This window comes from Heptranchias perlo, chromosome 35 (genome assembly GCF_035084215.1).
Source record: "Heptranchias perlo isolate sHepPer1 chromosome 35, sHepPer1.hap1, whole genome shotgun sequence".
NCBI classification, from domain to species: domain Eukaryota; kingdom Metazoa; phylum Chordata; class Chondrichthyes; order Hexanchiformes; family Hexanchidae; genus Heptranchias; species Heptranchias perlo.
In genome coordinates this window covers 2,781,960-2,805,130 of record NC_090359.1, presented here as the reverse complement: position 1 = coordinate 2,805,130, position 23,171 = coordinate 2,781,960, and the positions used below count along the sequence as shown (strand labels likewise).

Sequence of the window (23,171 nt, the reverse complement as noted above, 5' to 3'; positions counted from 1 at the left end):
ATCTGCGTGACCGCTCGACAGACAAACACGATGAAAGCAGGGCTGGCCTCTGGAAAGACAGCCGCCCGATTGTTCACGAATTTTACTTGTCGAATCTTGTGATCCAGGTGATGGTAACTGAAGAACTGGATTTTGTTTTGATGCTTTTTGGATTTTTTCTTTCAGCAGTTGAGTTGCGTGACCGACGGGCAGCGCGACAGAGCTGCGAGTGGCGGTTGAGAGGTGCACATTTGGCAAGTTGGGGCGGCCCAGGAAGATCGGAAGTATTCCGCCTTGATCTTAATAGTTCTGTTTAAACATGGGATTGAATCGAGTAGAGGATAAATGTAAAGAGCGCCTGTGGCGAAAAAGGAGCGATTGCAGGCCAAGAGCGAAAGGTGTTTCAAATTTTCGTGGCGCAGGAAGCTGTGTGCGGATAAGCCAGATTTTAAAGCGAGTGTGTCCGAAAGTAAAGAGCGATGTTGTGTGTGAGTAGAGCTCAAGAAAGTTGTGCTTGAAGCTGCGCCCTTGAGTAAAGTTTCAAGTTGTCAGGAAAACGGCTATAGTGAAAGCTCAAAAATAAATCCAGAAACTGCTGGCAACACTCAGCAGGTCAGGTATTATCTGTGGACAGATACTCGCTTTACCGGGGCGTAATTGTGCACTTTCTTGATCCTTCACGTTATTCACATCTTACACTCGCAACACCTCCGTGCACCAATTTTTCCTTGCTGATTTGAGCAGAGATCAGCGAGCAATGCAAAATTCATCCACCGTGGCTTCGGATTGGAGCGAGGCCCAAGACATCTGGTTGAATTTCAGGAAGGAAGCGACACATCAAACGGTAAATGCAATAATGGCGCGGATGAGATACAAAACCATGCGTGCAGAGCACAATGGATTAGGAATCCATCACCTCAAACACTCGGCCACCTCGTCGCATGAATATTGCTCAGAAAGCCCATTTATTTGATTCGTTCAATGGAAAATCCTCGACTCAAATGTCAAAATGCAAGAAAACCACATTTCAATCACCAGATATCAGATCCTGAAGGCAGAGCTTTGACAGGTGGTAGCGTGGCCGAGCGGTCTAAGGCGCTGGATTAAGGCTCCAGTCTCTTCGGGGGCGTGGGTTCGAATCCCACCGCTGCCAGTGTGTAAAGTGCTTGCTATTTTTTCGTCATCACCAAACATCCTTCTTTTCCAAGCAGCACCGGGCGCGACATTGCTGTTGTTCGGGCATGACTGCCCCACCTGATGCGCTTCGCCTTGATCGTATCCTCGTCCATGCTCTGCGTTGAGGTCGCAGTTTGTTCGGTTTGAATACGAGCTACAGTATAGTTTCGATTACCTCTTTTGTTCTCTACCACATACACTAATAGAATGCAGCAAGAAATCAATCTTTTGCACAAAAAAGAAATATTTTTTGTTGCTGGCAAAAACCTAACCATTCCTTCAAATCCAGCACTCTCACATGCCTGTACCAGATGCTCCACAGTTCAAACTGGCCTGTTTTCCCCACTTTTTCTTCCTTCCACAGACAATATGCCGCCTTTCCTTTCTTCCTTCCACTTCATGGAAACTATCCTGCGGCATTGCCGACTCCAGCATTCACTTTCATGATCTCACGCGTTTAAATTTGTTCTGCTGTGACCACTGTTTCTATTGGGCAGATGTCCGATTCGCACCAATGTTCATTTGCGCCTTGAAACCAGTCGACACATTTCGATCTGCGTGACCGCTCGACAGACAAACACGATGAAAGCAGGGCTGGCCTCTGGAAAGACAGCCGCCCGATTGTTCACGAATTTTACTTGTCGAATCTTGTGATCCAGGTGATGGTAACTGAAGAACTGGATTTTTTTTTGATGCTTTTTGGATTTTTTCTTTCAGCAGTTGAGTTGCGTGACCGACTGGCAGCGCTACAGAGCTGCGAGTGGCGGTTGAGAGGTGCACATTTGGCAAGTTGGGGCGGCCCAGGAAGATCGGAAGTATTCCGCCTTGATCTTAATAGTTCTGTTTAAACATGGGATTGAATCGAGTAGACGATAAATGTAAAGAGCGCCTGTGGCGAAAAAGGAGCGATTGCAGGCCAAGAGCGAAAGGTGTTTCAAATTTTCGTGGCGCAGGAAGCTGTGTGCGGATAAGCCAGATTTTAAAGCGAGTGTGTCGGAAAGTAAAGAGCGATGTTGTGTGTGAGTAGAGCTCAAGAAAGTTGTGCTTGAAGCTGCGCCCTTGAGTAAAGTTTCAAGTTGTCAGGAAAACGGCTATAGTGAAAGCTCAAAAATAAATCCAGAAACTGCTGGCAACACTCAGCAGGTCAGGTATTATCTGTGGACAGATACTCGCTTTACCGGGGCGTAATTGTGCACTTTCTTGATCCTTCACGTTATTCACATCTTACACTCGCAACACCTCCGTGCACCAATTTTTCCTTGCTGATTTGAGCAGAGATCAGCGAGCAATGCAAAATTCATCCACCGTGGCTTCGGATTGGAGCGAGGCCCAAGACATCTGGTTGAATTTCAGGAAGGAAGCGACGCATCAAACGGTAAATGCAATAATGGCGCGAATGAGATACAAAACCATGCGTGCAGAGCACAATGGATTAGGAATCCATCACCTCAAACACTCGGCCACCTCGTCGCATGAATATTGTTTAGAAAGTCCATTTATTTGATTCGTTCAATGGAAAATCCTCGACTCAAAGGTCAAAATGCAAGAAAACCACATTTCAATCACCAGATATCAGATTCTGAAGGCAGAGCTTTGACACGTGGTAGCGTGGCCGAGCGGTCTAAGGCGCTGGATTTAGGCTCCAGTCTCTTAGGGGGCGTGGGTTCGAATCCCACCGCTGCTAACATGTAAAGTGCTTGCTATTTTTTCGTCATCACCAAACATCCTTCTTTTGCAAGCAGCACCGGGCGCGACATTGCTGTTGTTCGGGCATGACTGCCCCACCTGATGCGCTTCGCCTTGATCGTATCCTCGTCCATGCTCTGCGTTGAGGTCGCAGTTTGTTCGGTTTGAATACGAGCTACAGTATAGTTTCGATTACCTCTTTTGTTCTCTACCACATACAGTAATAGAATGCAGCAAGAAATCAATCTTTTGCACAAAAAAGAAATATTTTTTGTTGCTGGCAAAAACCTAACCATTCCTTCAAATCCAGCACTCTCACATGCCTGTACTTGATGCTCCACAGTTCAAACTGGCCTGTTTTCCCCACTTTTTCTTCCTTCCACAGCCAATATGCCGCCTTTCCTTTCTTCCTTCCACTTCATGGAAACTATCCTGCGGCATTGCCGACTCCAGCATTCACTTTCATGATCTCACGCGTTTAAATTTGTTCTGCTGTGACCACTGTTTCTATTGGGCAGATGTCCGATTCGCACCAATGTTCATTTGCGCCTTGAAACCAGTCGACACATTTCGATCTGCGTGACCGCTTGACAGACAAACACGATGAAAGCAGGGCTGGCCTCTGGAAAGACAGCCGCCCGATTGTTCACGAATTTTACTTGTCGAATCTTGTGATCCAGGTGATGGTAACTGAAGAACTGGATTTTGTTTTGATGCTTTTTGGATTTTTTCTTTCAGCAGTTGAGTTGCGTGACCGACGGGCAGCGCGACAGAGCTGCGAGTGGCGGTTGAGAGGTGCACATTTGGCAAGTTGGGGCGGCCCAGGAAGATCGGAAGTGTTCCGCCTTGATCTTAATAGTTCTGTTTAAACATGGGATTGAATCGAGTAGACGATAAATGTAAAGAGCGCCTGTGGCGAAAAAGGAGCGATTGCAGGCCAAGAGCGAAAGGTGTTTCAAATTTTCGTGGCGCAGGAAGCTGTGTGCGGATAAGCCAGATTTTAAAGCGAGTGTGTCGGAAAGTAAAGAGCGATGTTGTGTGTGAGTAGAGCTCAAGAAAGTTGTGCTTGAAGCTGCGCCCTTGAGTAAAGTTTCAAGTTGTCAGGAAAACGGCTATAGTGAAAGCTCAAAAATAAATCCAGAAACTGCTGGCAACACTCAGCAGGTCAGGTATTATCTGTGGACAGATACTCGCTTTACCGGGGCGTAATTGTGCACTTTCTTGATCCTTCACTTTATTCACATCTTACACTCGCAACACCTCCGTGCACCAATTTTTCCTTGCTGATTTGAGCAGAGATCAGCGAGCAATGCAAAATTCATCCACCGTGGCTTCGGATTGGAGCGAGGCCCAAGACATCTGGTTGAATTTCAGGAAGGAAGCGACGCATCAAACGGTAAATGCAATAATGGCGCGAATGAGATACAAAACCATGCGTGCAGAGCACAATGGATTAGGATACCATCACCTCAAACACTCGGCCACCTCGTCGCATGAATATTGTTCAGAAAGTCCATTTATTTGATTCGTTCAATGAAAATCCACGACTCAAAGGTCAAAATGCAAGAAAACCACATTTCAATCACCAGATATCAGATTCTGAAGGCAGAGCTTTGACACGTGGTAGCGTGGCCGAGCGGTCTAAGGCGCTGGATTTAGGCTCCAGTCTCTTCGGGGGCGTGGGTTCGAATCCCACCGCTGCCAACATGTAAAGTGCTTGCTATTTTTTCGTCATCACCAAACATCCTTCTTTTCCAAGCAGCACCGGGCGCGACATTGCTGTTGTTCGGGCATGACTGCCCCACCTGATGCGCTTCGCCTTGATCGTCTCCTCGTCCATGCTCTGCGTTGAGGTCGCAGTTTGTTCGGTTTGAATACGAGCTACAGTATAGTTTCGATTACCTCTTTTGTTCTCTACCACATACACTAATAGAATGCAGCAAGAAATCAATCTTTTGCACAAAAAAGAAATATTTTTTGTTGCTGGCAAAAACCGAACCATTCCTTCAAATCCAGCACTCTCACATGCCTGTACTTGATGCTCCACAGTTCAAACTGGCCTGTTTTCCCCACTTTTTCTTCCTTCCACAGCCAATTTGCCGCCTTTCCTTTCTTCCTTTCACTTCATGGAAACTATCCTGCGGCATTGCCGACTCCAGCATTCACTTTCATGATCTCACGCGTTGAAATTTGTTCTGCTGTGACCACTGTTTCTATTGGGCAGATGTCCGATTCGCACCAATGTTCATTTGCGCCTTGAAACCAGTCGACACATTTCGATCTGCGTGACCGCTCGACAGACAAACACGATGAAAGCAGGGCTGGCCTCTGGAAAGACAGCCGCCCGATTGTTCACGAATTTTACTTGTCGAATCTTGTGATCCAGGTGATGGTAACTGAAGAACTGGATTTTGTTTTGATGCTTTTTGGATTTTTTCTTTCAGCAGTTGAGTTGCGTGACCGACGGGCAGCGCGACAGAGCTGCGAGTGGCGGTTGAGAGGTGCACATTTGGCAAGTTGGGGCGGCCCAGGAAGATCGGAAGTATTCCGCCTTGATCTTAATAGTTCTGTTTAAACATGGGATTGAATCGAGTAGACGATAAATGTAAAGAGCGCCTGTGGCGAAAAAGGAGCGATTGCAGGCCAAGAGCGAAAGGTGTTTCAAATTTTCGTGGCGCAGGAAGCTGTGTGTGGATAAGCCAGATTTTAAAGCGAGTGTGTCGGAAAGTAAAGAGCGATGTTGTGTGTGAGTAGAGCTCAAGAAAGTTGTGCTTGAAGCTGCGCCCTTGAGTAAAGTTTAAAGTTGTCAGGAAAACGGCTATAGTGAAAGCTCAAAAAAAAACGAGAAACTGCTGGCAACACTCAGCAGGTCAGGTATTATCTGTGGATAGATACTCGCTTTACCGGGGCGTCATTGTGCACTTTCTTGATCCTTCACGTTATTCACATCTTACACTCGCAACACCTCCGTGCACCAATTTTTCCTTGCTGATTTGAGCAGAGATCAGCGAGCAATGCAAAATTCATCCACCGTGGCTTCGGATTGGAGCGAGGCCCAAGACATCTGGTTGAATTTCAGGAAGGAAGCGACACATCAAACGGTAAATGCAATAATGGCGCGGATGAGATACAAAACCATGCGTGCAGAGCACAATGGATTAGGAATCCATCACCTCAAACACTCGGCCACCTCGTCGCATGAATATTGCTCAGAAAGACCATTTATTTGATTCGTTCAATGGAAAATCCTCGACTCAAAGGTCAAAATGCAAGAAAACCACATTTCAATCACCAGATATCAGATTCTGAAGGCAGAGGTTTGACACGTGGTAGCGTGGCCGAGCGGTCGAAGGCGCTGGATTAAGGCTCCAGTCTCTTCGGGGGCGTGGGTTCGAATCCCACCGCTGCCAGCGTGTAAAGTGCTTGCTATTTTTTCGTCATCACCAAACATCCTTCTTTTCCAAGCAGCACCGGGCGCGACATTGCTGTTGTTCGGGCATGACTGCCCCACCTGATGCGCTTCGCCTTGATCGTATCCTCGTCCATGCTCTGCGTTGAGGTCGCAGTTTGTTCGGTTTGAATACGAGCTACAGTATAGTTTCGATTACCTCTTTTGTTCTCTACCACATACACTAATAGAATGCAGCAAGAAATCAATCTTTTGCACAAAAAAAGAAATATTTTTTGTTGCTGGCAAAAACCTAACCATTCCTTCAAATCCAGCACTCTCACATGCCTGTACTTGATGCTCCACAGTTCAAACTGGCCTGTTTTCCCCACTTTTTCTTCCTTCCACAGCCAATATGCCGCCTTTCCTTTCTTCCTTCCACTTCATGGAAACTATCCTGCGGCATTGCCGACTCCAGCATTCACTTTCATGATCTCACGCGTTTAAATTTGTTCTGCTGTGACCACTGTTTCTATTGGGCAGATGTCCGATTCGCACCAATGTTCATTTGCGCCTTGAAACCAGTCGACACATTTCGATCTGCGTGACCGCTCGACAGACAAACACGATGAAAGCAGGGCTGGCCTCTGGAAAGACAGCCGCCCGATTGTTCACGAATTTTACTTGTCGAATCTTGTGATCCAGGTGATGGTAACTGAAGAACTGGATTTTGTTTTGATGCTTTTTGGATTTTTTCTTTCAGCAGTTGAGTTGCGTGACCGACGGGCAGCGCGACAGAGCTGCGAGTGGCGGTTGAGAGGTGCACATTTGGCAAGTTGGGGCGGCCCAGGAAGATCGGAAGTATTCCGCCTTGATCTTAATAGTTCTGTTTAAACATGGGATTGAATCGAGTAGACGATAAATGTAAAGAGCGCCTGTGGCGAAAAAGGAGCGATTGCAGGCCAAGAGCGAAAGGTGTTTCAAATTTTCGTGGCGCAGGAAGCTGTGTGCGGATAAGCCAGATTTTAAAGCGAGTGTGTCGGAAAGTAAAGAGCGATGTTGTGTGTGAGTAGAGCTCAAGAAAGTTGTGCTTGAAGCTGCGCCCTTGAGTAAAGTTTCAAGTTGTCAGGAAAACGGCTATAGTGAAAGCTCAAAAATAAATCCAGAAACTGCTGGCAACACTCAGCAGGTCAGGTATTATCTGTGGACAGATACTCGCTTTACCGGGGCGTAATTGTGCACTTTCTTGATCCTTCACGTTATTCACATCTTACACTCGCAACACCTCCGTGCACCAATTTTTCCTTGCTGATTTGAGCAGAGATCAGCGAGCAATGCAAAATTCATCCACCGTGGCTTCGGATTGGAGCGAGGCCCAAGACATCTGGTTGAATTTCAGGAAGGAAGCGACGCATCAAACGGTAAATGCAATAATGGCGCGAATGAGATACAAAACCATGCGTGCAGAGCACAATGGATTAGGAATCCATCACCTCAAACACTCGGCCACCTCGTCGCATGAATATTGCTCAGAAAGTCCATTTATTTGATTCGTTCAATGGAAAATCCTCGACTCAAAGGTCAAAATGCAAGAAAACCACATTTCAATCACCAGATATCAGATTCTGAAGGCAGAGCTTTGACAGGTGGTAGCGTGGCCGAGCGGTCTTAGGCGCTGGATTAAGGCTCCAGTCTCTTCGGGGGCGTGGGTTCGAATCAAATCGCTGCCAGCGTGTAAAGTGCTTGCTATTTTTTCCTCATCACCAAACATCCTTCTTTTCCAAGCAGCACCGGGCGCGACATTGCTGTTGTTCGGGCATGACTGCCCCACCTGATGCGCTTCGCCTTGATCGTATCCTCGTCCATGCTCTGCGTTGAGGTCGCAGTTTGTTCGGTTTGAATACGAGCTACAGTATAGTTTCGATTACCTCTTTTGTTCTCTACCACATACACTAATAGAATGCAGCAAGAAATCAATCTTTTGCACAAAAAAGAAATATTTTTTGTTGCTGGCAAAAACCTAACCATTCCTTCAAATCCAGCACTCTCACATGCCTGTACTTGATGCTCCACAGTTCAAACTGGCCTGTTTTCCCCACTTTTTCTTCCTTCCACAGCCAATATGCCGCCTTTCCTTTCTTCCTTCCACTTCATGGAAACTATCCTGCGGCATTGCCGACTCCAGCATTCACTTTCATGATCTCACGCGTTTAAATTTGTTCTGCTGTGACCACTGTTTCTATTGGGCAGATGTCCGATTCGCACCAATGTTCATTTGCGCCTTGAAACCAGTCGACACATTTCGATCTGCGTGACCGCTCGACAGACAAACACGATGAAAGCAGGGCTGGCCTCTGGAAAGACAGCCGCCCGATTGTTCACGAATTTTACTTGTCGAATCTTGTGATCCAGGTGATGGTAACTGAAGAACTGGATTTTTTTTTGATGCTTTTTGGATTTTTTCTTTCAGCAGTTGAGTTGCGTGACCGACTGGCAGCGCTACAGAGCTGCGAGTGGCGGTTGAGAGGTGCACATTTGGCAAGTTGGGGCGGCCCAGGAAGATCGGAAGTATTCCGCCTTGATCTTAATAGTTCTGTTTAAACATGGGATTGAATCGAGTAGACGATAAATGTAAAGAGCGCCTGTGGCGAAAAAGGAGCGATTGCAGGCCAAGAGCGAAAGGTGTTTCAAATTTTCGTGGCGCAGGAAGCTGTGTGCGGATAAGCCAGATTTTAAAGCGAGTGTGTCGGAAAGTAAAGAGCGATGTTGTGTGTGAGTAGAGCTCAAGAAAGTTGTGCTTGAAGCTGCGCCCTTGAGTAAAGTTTCAAGTTGTCAGGAAAACGGCTATAGTGAAAGCTCAAAAATAAATCCAGAAACTGCTGGCAACACTCAGCAGGTCAGGTATTATCTGTGGACAGATACTCGCTTTACCGGGGCGTAATTGTGCACTTTCTTGATCCTTCACTTTATTCACATCTTACACTCGCAACACCTCCGTGCACCAATTTTTCCTTGCTGATTTGAGCAGAGATCAGCGAGCAATGCAAAATTCATCCACCGTGGCTTCGGATTGGAGCGAGGCCCAAGACATCTGGTTGAATTTCAGGAAGGAAGCGACGCATCAAACGGTAAATGCAATAATGGCGCGAATGAGATACAAAACCATGCGTGCAGAGCACAATGGATTAGGAATCCATCACCACAAACACTCGGCCACCTCGTCGCATGAATATCGTTCAGAAAGTCCATTTATTTGATTCGTTCAATGGAAAATCCTCGACTCAAAGGTCAAAATGCAAGAAAACCACATTTCAATCACCAGATATCAGATTCTGAAGGCAGAGCTTTGACACGTGGTAGCGTGGCCGAGCGGTCTAAGGCGCTGGATTTAGGCTCCAGTCTCTTCGGGGGCGTGGGTTCGAATCCCACCGCTGCCAACATGTAAAGTGCTTGCTATTTTTTCGTCATCACCAAACATCCTTCTTTTCCAAGCAGCACCGGGCGCGACATTGCTGTTGTTCGGGCATGACTGCCCCACCTGATGCGCTTCGCCTTGATCGTCTCCTCGTCCATGCTCTGCGTTGAGGTCGCAGTTTGTTCGGTTTGAATACGAGCTACAGTATAGTTTCGATTACCTCTTTTGTTCTCTACCACATACACTAATAGAATGCAGCAAGAAATCAATCTTTTGCACAAAAAAGAAATATTTTTTGTTGCTGGCAAAAACCTAACCATTCCTTCAAATCCAGCACTCTCACATGCCTGTACTTGATGCTCCACAGTTCAAACTGGCCTGTTTTCCCAACTTTTTCTTCCTTCCACAGCCAATATGCCGCCTTTCCTTTCTTCCTTCCACTTCATGGAAACTATCCTGCGGCATTGCCGACTCCAGCATTCACTTTCATGATCTCACGCGTTTAAATTTGTTCTGCTGTGACCACTGTTTCTATTGGGCAGATGTTCGATTCGCACCAATGTTCATTTGCGCCTTGAAACCAGTCGACACATTTCGATCTGCGTGACCGCTTGACAGACAAACACGATGAAAGCAGGGCTGGCCTCTGGAAAGACAGCCGCCCGATTGTTCACGAATTTTACTTGTCGAATCTTGTGATCCAGGTGATGGTAACTGAAGAACTGGATTTTGTTTTGATGCTTTTTGGATTTTTTCTTTCAGCAGTTGAGTTGCGTGACCGACGGGCAGCGCTACAGAGCTGCGAGTGGCGGTTGAGAGGTGCACATTTGGCAAGTTGGGGCGGCCCAGGAAGATCGGAAGTGTTCCGCCTTGATCTTAATAGTTCTGTTTAAACATGGGATTGAATCGAGTAGACGATAAATGTAAAGAGCGCCTGTGGCGAAAAAGGAGCGATTGCTGGCCAAATGCGAAAGGTGTTTCAAATTTTCGTGGCGCAGGAAGCTGTGTGCGGATAAGCCAGATTTTAAAGCGAGTGTGTCGGAAAGTAAAGAGCGATGTTGTGTGTGAGTAGAGCTCAAGAAAGTTGTGCTTGAAGCTGCGCCCTTGAGTAAAGTTTCAAGTTGTCAGGAAAACGGCTATAGTGAAAGCTCAAAAATAAATCCAGAAACTGCTGGCAACACTCAGCAGGTCAGGTATTATCTGTGGACAGATACTCGCTTTACCGGGGCGTAATTGTGCACTTTCTTGATCCTTCACTTTATTCACATCTTACACTCGCAACACCTCCGTGCACCAATTTTTCCTTGCTGATTTGAGCAGAGATCAGCGAGCAATGCAAAATTCATCCACCGTGGCTTCGGATTGGAGCGAGGCCCAAGACATCTGGTTGAATTTCAGGAAGGAAGCGACACATCAAACGGTAAATGCAATAATGGCGCGGATGAGATACAAAACCATGCGTGCAGAGCACAATGGATCAGGAATCCATCACCTCAAACACTCGGCCACCTCGTCGCATGAATATTGCTCAGAAAGACCATTTATTTGATTCGTTCAATGGAAAATCCTCGACTCAAAGGTCAAAATGCAAGAAAACCACATTTCAATCACCAGATATCAGATTCTGAAGGCAGAGCTTTGACAGGTGGTAGCGTGGCCGAGCGGTCTAAGGCGCTGGATTAAGGCTCCAGTCTCTTCGGGGGCGTGGGTTCGAATCCCACCGCTGCCAGCGTGTAAAGTGCGTGCTATTTTTTCCTCATCACCAAACATCCTTCTTTTCCAAGCAGCACCGGGCGCGACATTGCTGTTGTTCGGGCATGACTGCCCCACCTGATGCGCTTCGCCTTGATCGTATCCTCGTCCATGCTCTGCGTTGAGGTCGCAGTTTGTTCGGTTTGAATACGAGCTACAGTATAGTTTCGATTACCTCTTTTGTTCTCTCCCACATACACTAATAGAATGCAGCAAGAAATCAATCTTTTGCACAAAAAAGAAATATTTTTTGTTGCTGGCCAAAACCTAACCATTCTTTCAAATCCAGCACTCTCACATGCCTGTACTTGATGCTCCACAGTTCAAACTGGCCTGTTTTCCCAACTTTTTCTTCCTTCCACAGCCAATATGCCGCCTTTCCTTTCTTCCTTCCACTTCATGGAAACTATCCTGCGGCATTGCCGACTCCAGCATTCACTTTCATGATCTCACGCGTTTAAATTTGTTCTGCTGTGACCACTGTTTCTATTGGGCAGATGTCCGATTCGCACCAATGTTCATTTGCGCCTTGAAACCAGTCGACACATTTCGATCTGCGTGACCGCTCGACAGACAAACACGATGAAAGCAGGGCTGGCCTTTGGAAAGACAGCCGCCCGATTGTTCATGAATTTTACTTGTCGAATCTTGTGATCCAGGTGATGGTAACTGAAGAACTGGATTTTGTTTTGATGCTTTTTGTATTTTTTCTTTCAGCAGTTGAGTTGCGTGACCGACGGGCAGCGCGACAGAGCTGCGAGTGGCGGTTGAGAGGTGCACATTTGGCAAGTTGGGGGGGCCCAGGAAGATCGGAAGTATTCCGCCTTGATCTTAATATTTCTGTTTAAACATGGGATTGAATCGAGTAGACGATAAATGTAAAGAGCGCCTGTGGCGAAAAAGGAGCGATTGCAGGCCAAGAGCGAAAGGTGTTTCAAATTTTCGTGGCGCAGGAAGCTGTGTGCGGATAAGCCAGATTTTAAAGCGAGTGTGTCGGAAAGTAAAGAGCGATGTTGTGTGTGAGTAGAGCTCGAGAAAGTTGTGCTTGAAGCTGCGCCCTTGAGTAAAGTTTCAAGTTGTCAGGAAAACGGCTATAGTGAAAGCTCAAAAATAAATCCAGAAACTGCTGGCAACACTCAGCAGTTCAGGTATTATCTGTGGACAGATACTCGCTTTACCGGGGCGTCATTGTGCACTTTCTTGATCCTTCACGTTATTCACATCTTACACTCGCAACACCTCCGTGCACCAATTTTTCCTTGCTGATTTGAGCAGAGATCAGCGAGCAATGCAAAATTCATCCACCGTGGCTTCGGATTGGAGCGAGGCCCAAGACATCTGGTTGAATTTCAGGAAGGAAGCGACACATCAAACGGTAAATGCAATAATGGCGCGGATGAGATACAAAACCATGCGTGCAGAGCACAATGGATTAGGAATCCATCACCTCAAACACTCGGCCACCTCGTCGCATGAATATTGCTCAGAAAGCCCATTTATTTGATTCGTTCAATGGAAAATCCTCGACTCAAAGGTCAAAATGCAAGAAAACCACATTTCAATCACCAGATATCAGATTCTGAAGGCAGACCTTTGACAGGTGGTAGCGTGGCCGGGCGGTCTAAGGCGCTGGATTAAGGCTCCAGTCTCTTCGGGGGCGTGGGTTCGAATCCCATCGCTGCCAGCGTGTAAAGTGTTTGCTATTTTTTCCTCATCACCAAACATCCTTCTTTTCCAAGCAGCACCGGGCGCGACATTGCTGTTGTTCGGGCATGACTGCCCCACCTGATGCGCTTCGCCTTGATCGTATCCTCGTCCATGCTCTGCGTTGAGGTCGCAGTTTGTTCGGTTTGAATACGAACTACAGGATAGTTTCGATTACCTCTTTTGTTCTCTACCACATACACTAATAGAATGCAGCAAGAAATCAATCTTTTGCACAAAAAAGAAATATTTTTTGTTGCTGGCAAAAACCTAACCATTCCTTCAAATCCAGCACTCTCACATGCCTGTACTTGATGCTCCACAGTTCAAACTGGCCTGTTTTCCCAACTTTTTCTTCCTTCCACAGCCAATATGCCGCCTTTCCTTTCTTCCTTCCACTTCATGGAAACTATCCTGCGGCATTGCCGACTCCAGCATTCACTTTCATGATCTCACGCGTTTAAATTTGTTCTGCTGTGACCACTGTTTCTATTGGGCAGATGTCCGATTCGCACCAATGTTCATTTGCGCCTTGAAACCAGTCGACACATTTCGATCTGCGTGACCGCTCGACAGACAAACACGATGAAAGCAGGGCTGGCCTCTGGAAAGACAGCCGCCCGATTGTTCACGAATTTTACTTGTCGAATCTTGTGATCCAGGTGATGGTAACTGAAGAACTGGATTTTGTTTTGATGCTTTTTGGATTTTTTCTTTCAGCAGTTGAGTTGCGTGACCGACGGGCAGCGCGACAGAGCTGCGAGTGGCGGTTGAGAGGTGCACATTTGGCAAGTTGGGGCGGCCCAGGAAGATCGGAAGTATTCCGCCTTGATCTTAATAGTTCTGTTTAAACATGGGATTGAATCGAGTAGACGATAAATGTAAAGAGCGCCTGTGGCGAAAAAGGAGCGATTGCTGGCCAAGAGCAAAAGGTGTTTCAAATTTTCGTGGCGCAGGAAGCTGTGTGCGGATAAGCCAGATTTTAAAGCGAGTGTGTCGGAAAGTAAAGAGCGATGTTGTGTGTGAGTAGAGCTCAAGAAAGTTGTGCTTGAAGCTGCGCCCTTGAGTAAAGTTTCAAGTTGTCAGGAAAACGGCTATAGTGAAAGCTCAAAAATAAATCCAGAAACTGCTGGCAACACTCAGCAGCTCAGGTATTATCTGTGGACAGATGCTCGCTTTACCGGGGCGTCATTGTGCACTTTCTTGATCCTTCACGTTATTCACATCTTACACTCGCAACACCTCCGTGCACCAATTTTTCCTTGCTGATTTGAGCAGAGATCAGCGAGCAATGCAAAATTCATCCACCGTGGCTTCGGATTGGAGCGAGGCCCAAGACATCTGGTTGAATTTCAGGAAGGAAGCGACACATCAAACGGTAAATGCAATAATGGCGCGGATGAGATACAAAACCATGCGTGCAGAGCACAATGGATTAGGAATCCATCACCTCAAACACTCGGCCACCTCGTCGCATGAATATTGCTCAGAAAGCCCATTTATTTGATTCGTTCAATGGAAAATCCTCGACTCAAAGGTCAAAATGCAAGAAAACCACATTTCAATCACCAGATATCAGATTCTGAAGGCAGAGCTTCGACAGGTGGTAGCGTGGCCGAGCGTTCTAAGGCGCTGGATTAAGGCTCCAGTTTCTTCGGGGGCGTGGGTTAGAATCCCACCGCTGCCAACGTGTAAAGTGCTTGCTATTTTTTCCTCATCACCAAACATCCTTCTTTTCCAAGCAGCACCGGGCGCGACATTGCTGTTGTTCGGGCATGACTGCCCCACCTGATGCGCTTCGCCTTGATCGTATCCTCGTCCATGCTCTGCGTTGAGGTCGCAGTTTGTTCGGTTTGAATACGAGCTACAGTATAGTTTCGATTACCTCTTTTGTTCTCTACCACATACACTAATAGAATGCAGCAAGAAATCAATCTTTTGCACAAAAAAGAAATATTTTTTGCTGCTGGCAAAAACCGAACCATTCCTTCAAATCCAGCACTCTCACATGCCTGTACTTGATGCTCCACAGTTCAAACTGGCCTGTTTTCCCCACTTTTTCTTCCTTCCACAGCCAATATGCCGCCTTTCCTTTCTTCCTTCCACTTCATGGAAACTATCCTGCGGCATTGCCGACTCCAGCATTCACTTTCATGATCTCACGCGTTTAAATTTGTTCTGCTGTGACCACTGTTTCTATTGGGCAGATGTCCGATTCGCACCAATGTTCATTTGCGCCTTGAAACCAGTCGACACATTTCGATCTGCGTGACCGCTCGACAGACAAACACGATGAAAGCAGGGCTGGCCTTTGGAAAGACAGCCGCCCGATTGTTCATGAATTTTACTTGTCGAATCTTGTGATCCAGGTGATGGTAACTGAAGAACTGGATTTTGTTTTGATGCTTTTTGTATTTTTTCTTTCAGCAGTTGAGTTGCGTGACCGACGGGCAGCGCGACAGAGCTGCGAGTGGCGGTTGAGAGGTGCACATTTGGCAAGTTGGGGGGGCCCAGGAAGATCGGAAGTATTCCGCCTTGATCTTAATATTTCTGTTTAAACATGGGATTGAATCGAGTAGACGATAAATGTAAAGAGCGCCTGTGGCGAAAAAGGAGCGATTGCAGGCCAAGAGCGAAAGGTGTTTCAAATTTTCGTGGCGCAGGAAGCTGTGTGCGGATAAGCCAGATTTTAAAGCGAGTGTGTCGGAAAGTAAAGAGCGATGTTGTGTGTGAGTAGAGCTCGAGAAAGTTGTGCTTGAAGCTGCGCCCTTGAGTAAAGTTTAAAGTTGTCAGGAAAACGGCTATAGTGAAAGCTCAAAAATAAATCCAGAAACTGCTGGCAACACTCAGCAGGTCAGGTATTATCTGTGGACAGTTACTCGCTTTACCGGGGCGTAATTGTGCACTTTCTTGATCCTTCACGTTATTCACATCTTACACTCGCAACACCTCCGTGCACCAATTTTTCCTTGCTGATTTGAGCAGAGATCAGCGAGCAATGCAAAATTCATCCACCGTGGCTTCGGATTGGAGCGAGGCCCAAGACATCTGGTTGAATTTCAGGAAGGAAGCGACACATCAAACGGTAAATGCAATAATGGCGCGGATGAGATACAAAACCATGCGTGCAGAGCACAATGGATTAGGAATCCATCACCTCAAACACTCGGCCACCTCGTCGCATGAATATTGCTCAGAAAGCCCATTTATTTGATTCGTTCAATGGAAAATCCTCGACTCAAAGGTCAAAATGCAAGAAAACCACATTTCAATCACCAGATATCAGATTCTGAAGGCAGACCTTTGACAGGTGGTAGCGTGGCCGGGCGGTCTAAGGCGCTGGATTAAGGCTCCAGTCTCTTCGGGGGCGTGGGTTCGAATCCCATCGCTGCCAGCGTGTAAAGTGTTTGCTATTTTTTCCTCATCACCAAACATCCTTCTTTTCCAAGCAGCACCGGGCGCGACATTGCTGTTGTTCGGGCATGACTGCCCCACCTGATGCGCTTCGCCTTGATCGTATCCTCGTCCATGCTCTGCGTTGAGGTCGCAGTTTGTTCGGTTTGAATACGAACTACAGGATAGTTTCGATTACCTCTTTTGTTCTCTACCACATACACTAATAGAATGCAGCAAGAAATCAATCTTTTGCACAAAAAAGAAATATTTTTTGTTGCTGGCAAAAACCTAACCATTCCTTCAAATCCAGCACTCTCACATGCCTGTACTTGATGCTCCACAGTTCAAACTGGCCTGTTTTCCCAACTTTTTCTTCCTTCCACAGCCAATATGCCGCCTTTCCTTTCTTCCTTCCACTTCATGGAAACTATCCTGCGGCATTGCCGACTCCAGCATTCACTTTCATGATCTCACGCGTTTAAATTTGTTCTGCTGTGACCACTGTTTCTATTGGGCAGATGTCCGATTCGCACCAATGTTCATTTGCGCCTTGAAACCAGTCGACACATTTCGATCTGCGTGACCGCTCGACAGACAAACACGATGAAAGCAGGGCTGGCCTCTGGAAAGACAGCCGCCCGATTGTTCACGAATTTTACTTGTCGAATCTTGTGATCCAGGTGATGGTAACTGAAGAACTGGATTTTGTTTTGATGCTTTTTGGATTTTTTCTTTCAGCAGTTGAGTTGCGTGACCGACGGGCAGCGCGACAGAGCTGCGAGTGGCGGTTGAGAGGTGCACATTTGGCAAGTTGGGGCGGCCCAGGAAGATCGGAAGTATTCCGCCTTGATCTTAATAGTTCTGTTTAAACATGGGATTGAATCGAGTAGACGATAAATGTAAAGAGCGCCTGTGGCGAAAAAGGAGCGATTGCTGGCCAAGAGCAAAAGGTGTTTCAAATTTTCGTGGCGCAGGAAGCTGTGTGCGGATAAGCCAGATTTTAAAGCGAGTGTGTCGGAAAGTAAAGAGCGATGTTGTGTGTGAGTAGAGCTCAAGAAAGTTGTGCTTGAAGCTGCGCCCTTGAGTAAAGTTTCAAGTTGTCAGGAAAACGGCTATAGTGAAAGCTCAAAAATAAATCCAGAAACTGCTGGCAACACTCAGCAGCTCAGGTATTATCTGTGGACAGATGCTCGCTTTACCGGGGCGTCATTGTGCACTTTCTTGATCCTTCACGTTATTCACATCTTACACTCGCAACACCTCCGTGCACCAATTTTTCCTTGCTGATTTGAGCAGAGATCAGCGAGCAATGCAAAATTCATCCACCGTGGCTTCGGATTGGAGCGAGGCCCAAGACATCTGGTTGAATTTCAGGAAGGAAGCGACACATCAAACGGTAAATGCAATAATGGCGCGGATGAGATACAAAACCATGCGTGCAGAGCACAATGGATTAGGAATCCATCACCTCAAACACTCGGCCACCTCGTCGCATGAATATTGCTCAGAAAGCCCATTTATTTGATTCGTTCAATGGAAAATCCTCGACTCAAAGGTCAAAATGCAAGAAAACCACATTTCAATCACCAGATATCAGATTCTGAAGGCAGAGCTTCGACAGGTGGTAGCGTGGCCGAGCGTTCTAAGGCGCTGGATTAAGGCTCCAGTTTCTTCGGGGGCGTGGGTTCGAATCCCACCGCTGCCAACGTGTAAAGTGCTTGCTATTTTTTCCTCATCACCAAACATCCTTCTTTTCCAAGCAGCACCGGGCGCGACATTGCTGTTGTTCGGGCATGACTGCCCCACCTGATGCGCTTCGCCTTGATCGTATCCTCGTCCATGCTCTGCGTTGAGGTCGCAGTTTGTTCGGTTTGAATACGAGCTACAGTATAGTTTCGATTACCTCTTTTGTTCTCTACCACATACACTAATAGAATGCAGCAAGAAATCAATCTTTTGCACAAAAAAGAAATATTTTTTGCTGCTGGCAAAAACCGAACCATTCCTTCAAATCCAGCACTCTCACATGCCTGTACTTGATGCTCCACAGTTCAAACTGGCCTGTTTTCCCCACTTTTTCTTCCTTCCACAGCCAATATGCCGCCTTTCCTTTCTTCCTTCCACTTCATGGAAACTATCCTGCGGCATTGCCGACTCCAGCATTCACTTTCATGATCTCACGCGTTTAAATTTGTTCTGCTGTGACCACTGTTTCTATTGGGCAGATGTCCGATTCGCACCAATGTTCATTTGCGCCTTGAAACCAGTCGACACATTTCGATCTGCGTGACCGCTCGACAGACAAACACGATGAAAGCAGGGCTGGCCTTTGGAAAGACAGCCGCCCGATTGTTCATGAATTTTACTTGTCGAATCTTGTGATCCAGGTGATGGTAACTGAAGAACTGGATTTTGTTTTGATGCTTTTTGTATTTTTTCTTTCAGCAGTTGAGTTGCGTGACCGACGGGCAGCGCGACAGAGCTGCGAGTGGCGGTTGAGAGGTGCACATTTGGCAAGTTGGGGGGGCCCAGGAAGATCGGAAGTATTCCGCCTTGATCTTAATATTTCTGTTTAAACATGGGATTGAATCGAGTAGACGATAAATGTAAAGAGCGCCTGTGGCGAAAAAGGAGCGATTGCAGGCCAAGAGCGAAAGGTGTTTCAAATTTTCGTGGCGCAGGAAGCTGTGTGCGGATAAGCCAGATTTTAAAGCGAGTGTGTCGGAAAGTAAAGAGCGATGTTGTGTGTGAGTAGAGCTCGAGAAAGTTGTGCTTGAAGCTGCGCCCTTGAGTAAAGTTTAAAGTTGTCAGGAAAACGGCTATAGTGAAAGCTCAAAAATAAATCCAGAAACTGCTGGCAACACTCAGCAGGTCAGGTATTATCTGTGGACAGTTACTCGCTTTACCGGGGCGTAATTGTGCACTTTCTTGATCCTTCACGTTATTCACATCTTACACTCGCAACACCTCCGTGCACCAATTTTTCCTTGCTGATTTGAGCAGAGATCAGCGAGCAATGCAAAATTCATCCACCGTGGCTTCGGATTGGAGCGAGGCCCAAGACATCTGGTTGAATTTCAGGAAGGAAGCGACACATCAAACGGTAAATGCAATAATGGCGCGGATGAGATACAAAACCATGCGTGCAGAGCACAATGGATTAGGAATCCATCACCTCAAACACTCGGCCACCTCGTCGCATGAATATTGCTCAGAAAGCCCATTTATTTGATTCGTTCAATGGAAAATCCTCGACTCAAAGGTCAAAATGCAAGAAAACCACATTTCAATCACCAGATATCAGATTCTGAAGGCAGACCTTTGACAGGTGGTAGCGTGGCCGGGCGGTCTAAGGCGCTGGATTAAGGCTCCAGTCTCTTCGGGGGCGTGGGTTCGAATCCCATCGCTGCCAGCGTGTAAAGTGTTTGCTATTTTTTCCTCATCACCAAACATCCTTCTTTTCCAAGCAGCACCGGGCGCGACATTGCTGTTGTTCGGGCATGACTGCCCCACCTGATGCGCTTCGCCTTGATCGTATCCTCGTCCATGCTCTGCGTTGAGGTCGCAGTTTGTTCGGTTTGAATACGAACTACAGGATAGTTTCGATTACCTCTTTTGTTCTCTACCACATACACTAATAGAATGCAGCAAGAAATCAATCTTTTGCACAAAAAAGAAATATTTTTTGTTGCTGGCAAAAACCTAACCATTCCTTCAAATCCAGCACTCTCACATGCCTGTACTTGATGCTCCACAGTTCAAACTGGCCTGTTTTCCCAACTTTTTCTTCCTTCCACAGCCAATATGCCGCCTTTCCTTTCTTCCTTCCACTTCATGGAAACTATCCTGCGGCATTGCCGACTCCAGCATTCACTTTCATGATCTCACGCGTTTAAATTTGTTCTGCTGTGACCACTGTTTCTATTGGGCAGATGTCCGATTCGCACCAATGTTCATTTGCGCCTTGAAACCAGTCGACACATTTCGATCTGCGTGACCGCTTGACAGACAAACACGATGAAAGCAGGGCTGGCCTCTGGAACGACAGCCGCCCGATTGTTCACGAATTTTACTTGTCGAATCTTGTGATCCAGGTGATGGGAACTGAAGAACTGGATTTTGTTTTGATGCTTTTTGGATTTTTTCTTTCAGCAGTTGAGTTGCGTGACCGACGGGCAGCGCTACAGAGCTGCGAGTGGCGTTTGAGAGGTGCACATTTGGCAAGTTGGGGCGGCCCAGGAAGATCGGAAGTATTCCGCCTTGATCTTAATAGTTCTGTTTAAACATGGGATTGAATCGAGTAGAGGATAAATGTAAAGAGCGCCTGTGGCGAAAAAGGAGCGATTGCAGGCCAAGAGCGAAAGGTGTTTCAAATTTTCGTGGCGCAGGAAGCTGTGTGCGGATAAGTCAGATTTTAAAGCGAGTGTGTCGGAAAGTAAAGAGCGATGTTGTGTGTGAGTAGAGCTCAAGAAAGTTGTGCTTGAAGCTGCGCCCTTGAGTAAAGTTTCAAGTTGTCAGGAAAACGGCTATAGTGAAAGCTCAAAAATAAATCCAGAAACTGCTGGCAACACTCAGCAGGTCAGGTATTATCTGTGGATAGATACTCGCTTTACCGGGGCGTCATTGTGCACTTTCTTGAGCCTTCACGTTATTCACATCTTACACTCGCAACACCTCCGTGCACCAATTTTTCCTTGCTGATTTGAGCAGAGATCCGCGAGCAATGCAAAATTCATCCACCGTGGCTTCGGATTGGAGCGAGGCCCAAGACATCTGGTTGAATTTCAGGAAGGAAGCGACGCATCAAACGGTAAATGCAATAATGGCGCGGATGAGATACAAAACCATGCGTGCAGAGCACAATGGATTAGGAATCCATCACCTCAAACACTCGGCCACCTCGTCGCATGAATATTGCTCAGAAAGACCATTTATTTGATTCGTTCAATGGAAAATCCTCGACTCAAGGGTCAAAATGCAAGAAAACCACATTTCAATCACCAGATATCAGATTCTGAAGGCAAAGCTTTGACACGTGGTAGCGTGGCCGAGCGGTCTAAGGCGCTGGATTAAGGCTCCAGTCTCTTCGGGGGCGTGGGTTCGAATCCCACCGCTGCCAGCGTGTAAAGTGCTTGCTATTTTTTCCTCATCACCAAACATCCTTCTTTTCCAAGCAGCACCGGGCGCGACATTGCTGTTGTTCGGGCATGACTGCCCCACCTGATGCGCTTCGCCTTGATCGTATCCTCGTCCATGCTCTGCGTTGAGGTCGCAGTTTGTTCGGTTTGAATACGAGCGACAGTATAGTTTCGATTACCTCTTTTGCTCTCTACCACATACACTAATAGAATGCAGCAAGAAATCAATCTTTTGCACAAAAAAGAAATATTTTTTGTTGCTGGCAAAAACCGAACCATTCCTTCAAATCCAGCACTCTCACATGCCTGTTCTTGATGCTCCAAAGTTCAAACTGGCCTGTTTTCCCAACTTTTTCTTCCTTCCACAGCCAATATGCCGCCTTTCCTTTCTTCCTTCCACTTCATGGAAACTATCCTGCGGCATTGCCGACTCCAGCATTCACTTTCATGATCTCACGCGTTTAAATTTGTTCTGCTGTGACCACTGTTTCTATTGGGCAGATGTCCGATTCGCACCAATGTTCATTTGCGCCTTGAAACCAGTCGACACATTTCGATCTGCGTGACCGCTCGACAGACAAACACGATGAAAGCAGGGCTGGCCTCTGGAAAGACAGCCGCCCGATTGTTCACGAATTTTACTTGTCGAATCTTGTGATCCAGGTGATGGTAACTGAAGAACTGGATTTTGTTTTGATGCTTTTTGGATTTTTTCTTTCAGCAGTTGAGTTGCGTGACCGACGGGCAGCGCGACAGAGCTGCGAGTGGCGGTTGAGAGGTGCACATTTGGCAAGTTGGGGCGGCCCAGGAAGATCGGAAGTATTCCGCCTTGATCTTAATAGTTCTGTTTAAACATGGGATTGAATCGAGTAGACGATAAATGTAAAGAGCGCCTGTGGCGAAAAAGGAGCGATTGCTGGCCAAGAGCAAAAGGTGTTTCAAATTTTCGTGGCGCAGGAAGCTGTGTGCGGATAAGCCAGATTTTAAAGCGAGTGTGTCGGAAAGTAAAGAGCGATGTTGTGTGTGAGTAGAGCTCAAGAAAGTTGTGCTTGAAGCTGCGCCCTTGAGTAAAGTTTCAAGTTGTCAGGAAAACGGCTATAGTGAAAGCTCAAAAATAAATCCAGAAACTGCTGGCAACACTCAGCAGCTCAGGTATTATCTGTGGACAGATGCTCGCTTTACCGGGGCGTCATTGTGCACTTTCTTGATCCTTCACGTTATTCACATCTTACACTCGCAACACCTCCGTGCACCAATTTTTCCTTGCTGATTTGAGCAGAGATCAGCGAGCAATGCAAAATTCATCCACCGTGGCTTCGGATTGGAGCGAGGCCCAAGACATCTGGTTGAATTTCAGGAAGGAAGCGACACATCAAACGGTAAATGCAATAATGGCGCGGATGAGATACAAAACCATGCGTGCAGAGCACAATGGATTAGGAATCCATCACCTCAAACACTCGGCCACCTCGTCGCATGAATATTGCTCAGAAAGCCCATTTATTTGATTCGTTCAATGGAAAATCCTCGACTCAAA

At 46.7% G+C, this 23,171-nt stretch overlaps 12 non-coding genes across 12 annotated transcripts; all 12 read left to right on the top strand.

Moving 5' to 3' along the window:
* Positions 1–1,050: 1,050 nt before the first annotated feature.
* Positions 1,051–1,132, top strand: trnal-aag (transfer RNA leucine (anticodon AAG)). The gene has a single exon. It is a non-coding gene; the product is annotated as a tRNA-Leu (tRNA).
* A 1,625-nt stretch (positions 1,133–2,757) lies between these two features.
* On the top strand, positions 2,758–2,839 carry trnal-uag (transfer RNA leucine (anticodon UAG)). Its single transcript has one exon. It is a non-coding gene; the product is annotated as a tRNA-Leu (tRNA).
* A 1,624-nt stretch (positions 2,840–4,463) lies between these two features.
* On the top strand, positions 4,464–4,545 carry trnal-uag (transfer RNA leucine (anticodon UAG)). The gene has a single exon. It is a non-coding gene; the product is annotated as a tRNA-Leu (tRNA).
* Positions 4,546–6,169: 1,624 nt separating this feature from the next.
* trnal-aag (transfer RNA leucine (anticodon AAG)) lies at positions 6,170–6,251 on the top strand. Its single transcript has one exon. It is a non-coding gene; the product is annotated as a tRNA-Leu (tRNA).
* Positions 6,252–9,584: 3,333 nt separating this feature from the next.
* On the top strand, positions 9,585–9,666 carry trnal-uag (transfer RNA leucine (anticodon UAG)). Its single transcript has one exon. It is a non-coding gene; the product is annotated as a tRNA-Leu (tRNA).
* Positions 9,667–11,291: 1,625 nt separating this feature from the next.
* Positions 11,292–11,373, top strand: trnal-aag (transfer RNA leucine (anticodon AAG)). Its single transcript has one exon. It is a non-coding gene; the product is annotated as a tRNA-Leu (tRNA).
* Positions 11,374–12,998: 1,625 nt separating this feature from the next.
* Positions 12,999–13,080, top strand: trnal-aag (transfer RNA leucine (anticodon AAG)). The gene has a single exon. It is a non-coding gene; the product is annotated as a tRNA-Leu (tRNA).
* A 1,625-nt stretch (positions 13,081–14,705) lies between these two features.
* trnal-aag (transfer RNA leucine (anticodon AAG)) lies at positions 14,706–14,787 on the top strand. The gene has a single exon. It is a non-coding gene; the product is annotated as a tRNA-Leu (tRNA).
* Positions 14,788–16,412: 1,625 nt separating this feature from the next.
* Positions 16,413–16,494, top strand: trnal-aag (transfer RNA leucine (anticodon AAG)). The gene has a single exon. It is a non-coding gene; the product is annotated as a tRNA-Leu (tRNA).
* A 1,625-nt stretch (positions 16,495–18,119) lies between these two features.
* On the top strand, positions 18,120–18,201 carry trnal-aag (transfer RNA leucine (anticodon AAG)). The gene has a single exon. It is a non-coding gene; the product is annotated as a tRNA-Leu (tRNA).
* Positions 18,202–19,826: 1,625 nt separating this feature from the next.
* trnal-aag (transfer RNA leucine (anticodon AAG)) lies at positions 19,827–19,908 on the top strand. Its single transcript has one exon. It is a non-coding gene; the product is annotated as a tRNA-Leu (tRNA).
* Positions 19,909–21,533: 1,625 nt separating this feature from the next.
* Positions 21,534–21,615, top strand: trnal-aag (transfer RNA leucine (anticodon AAG)). Its single transcript has one exon. It is a non-coding gene; the product is annotated as a tRNA-Leu (tRNA).
* Positions 21,616–23,171: the final 1,556 nt, after the last annotated feature.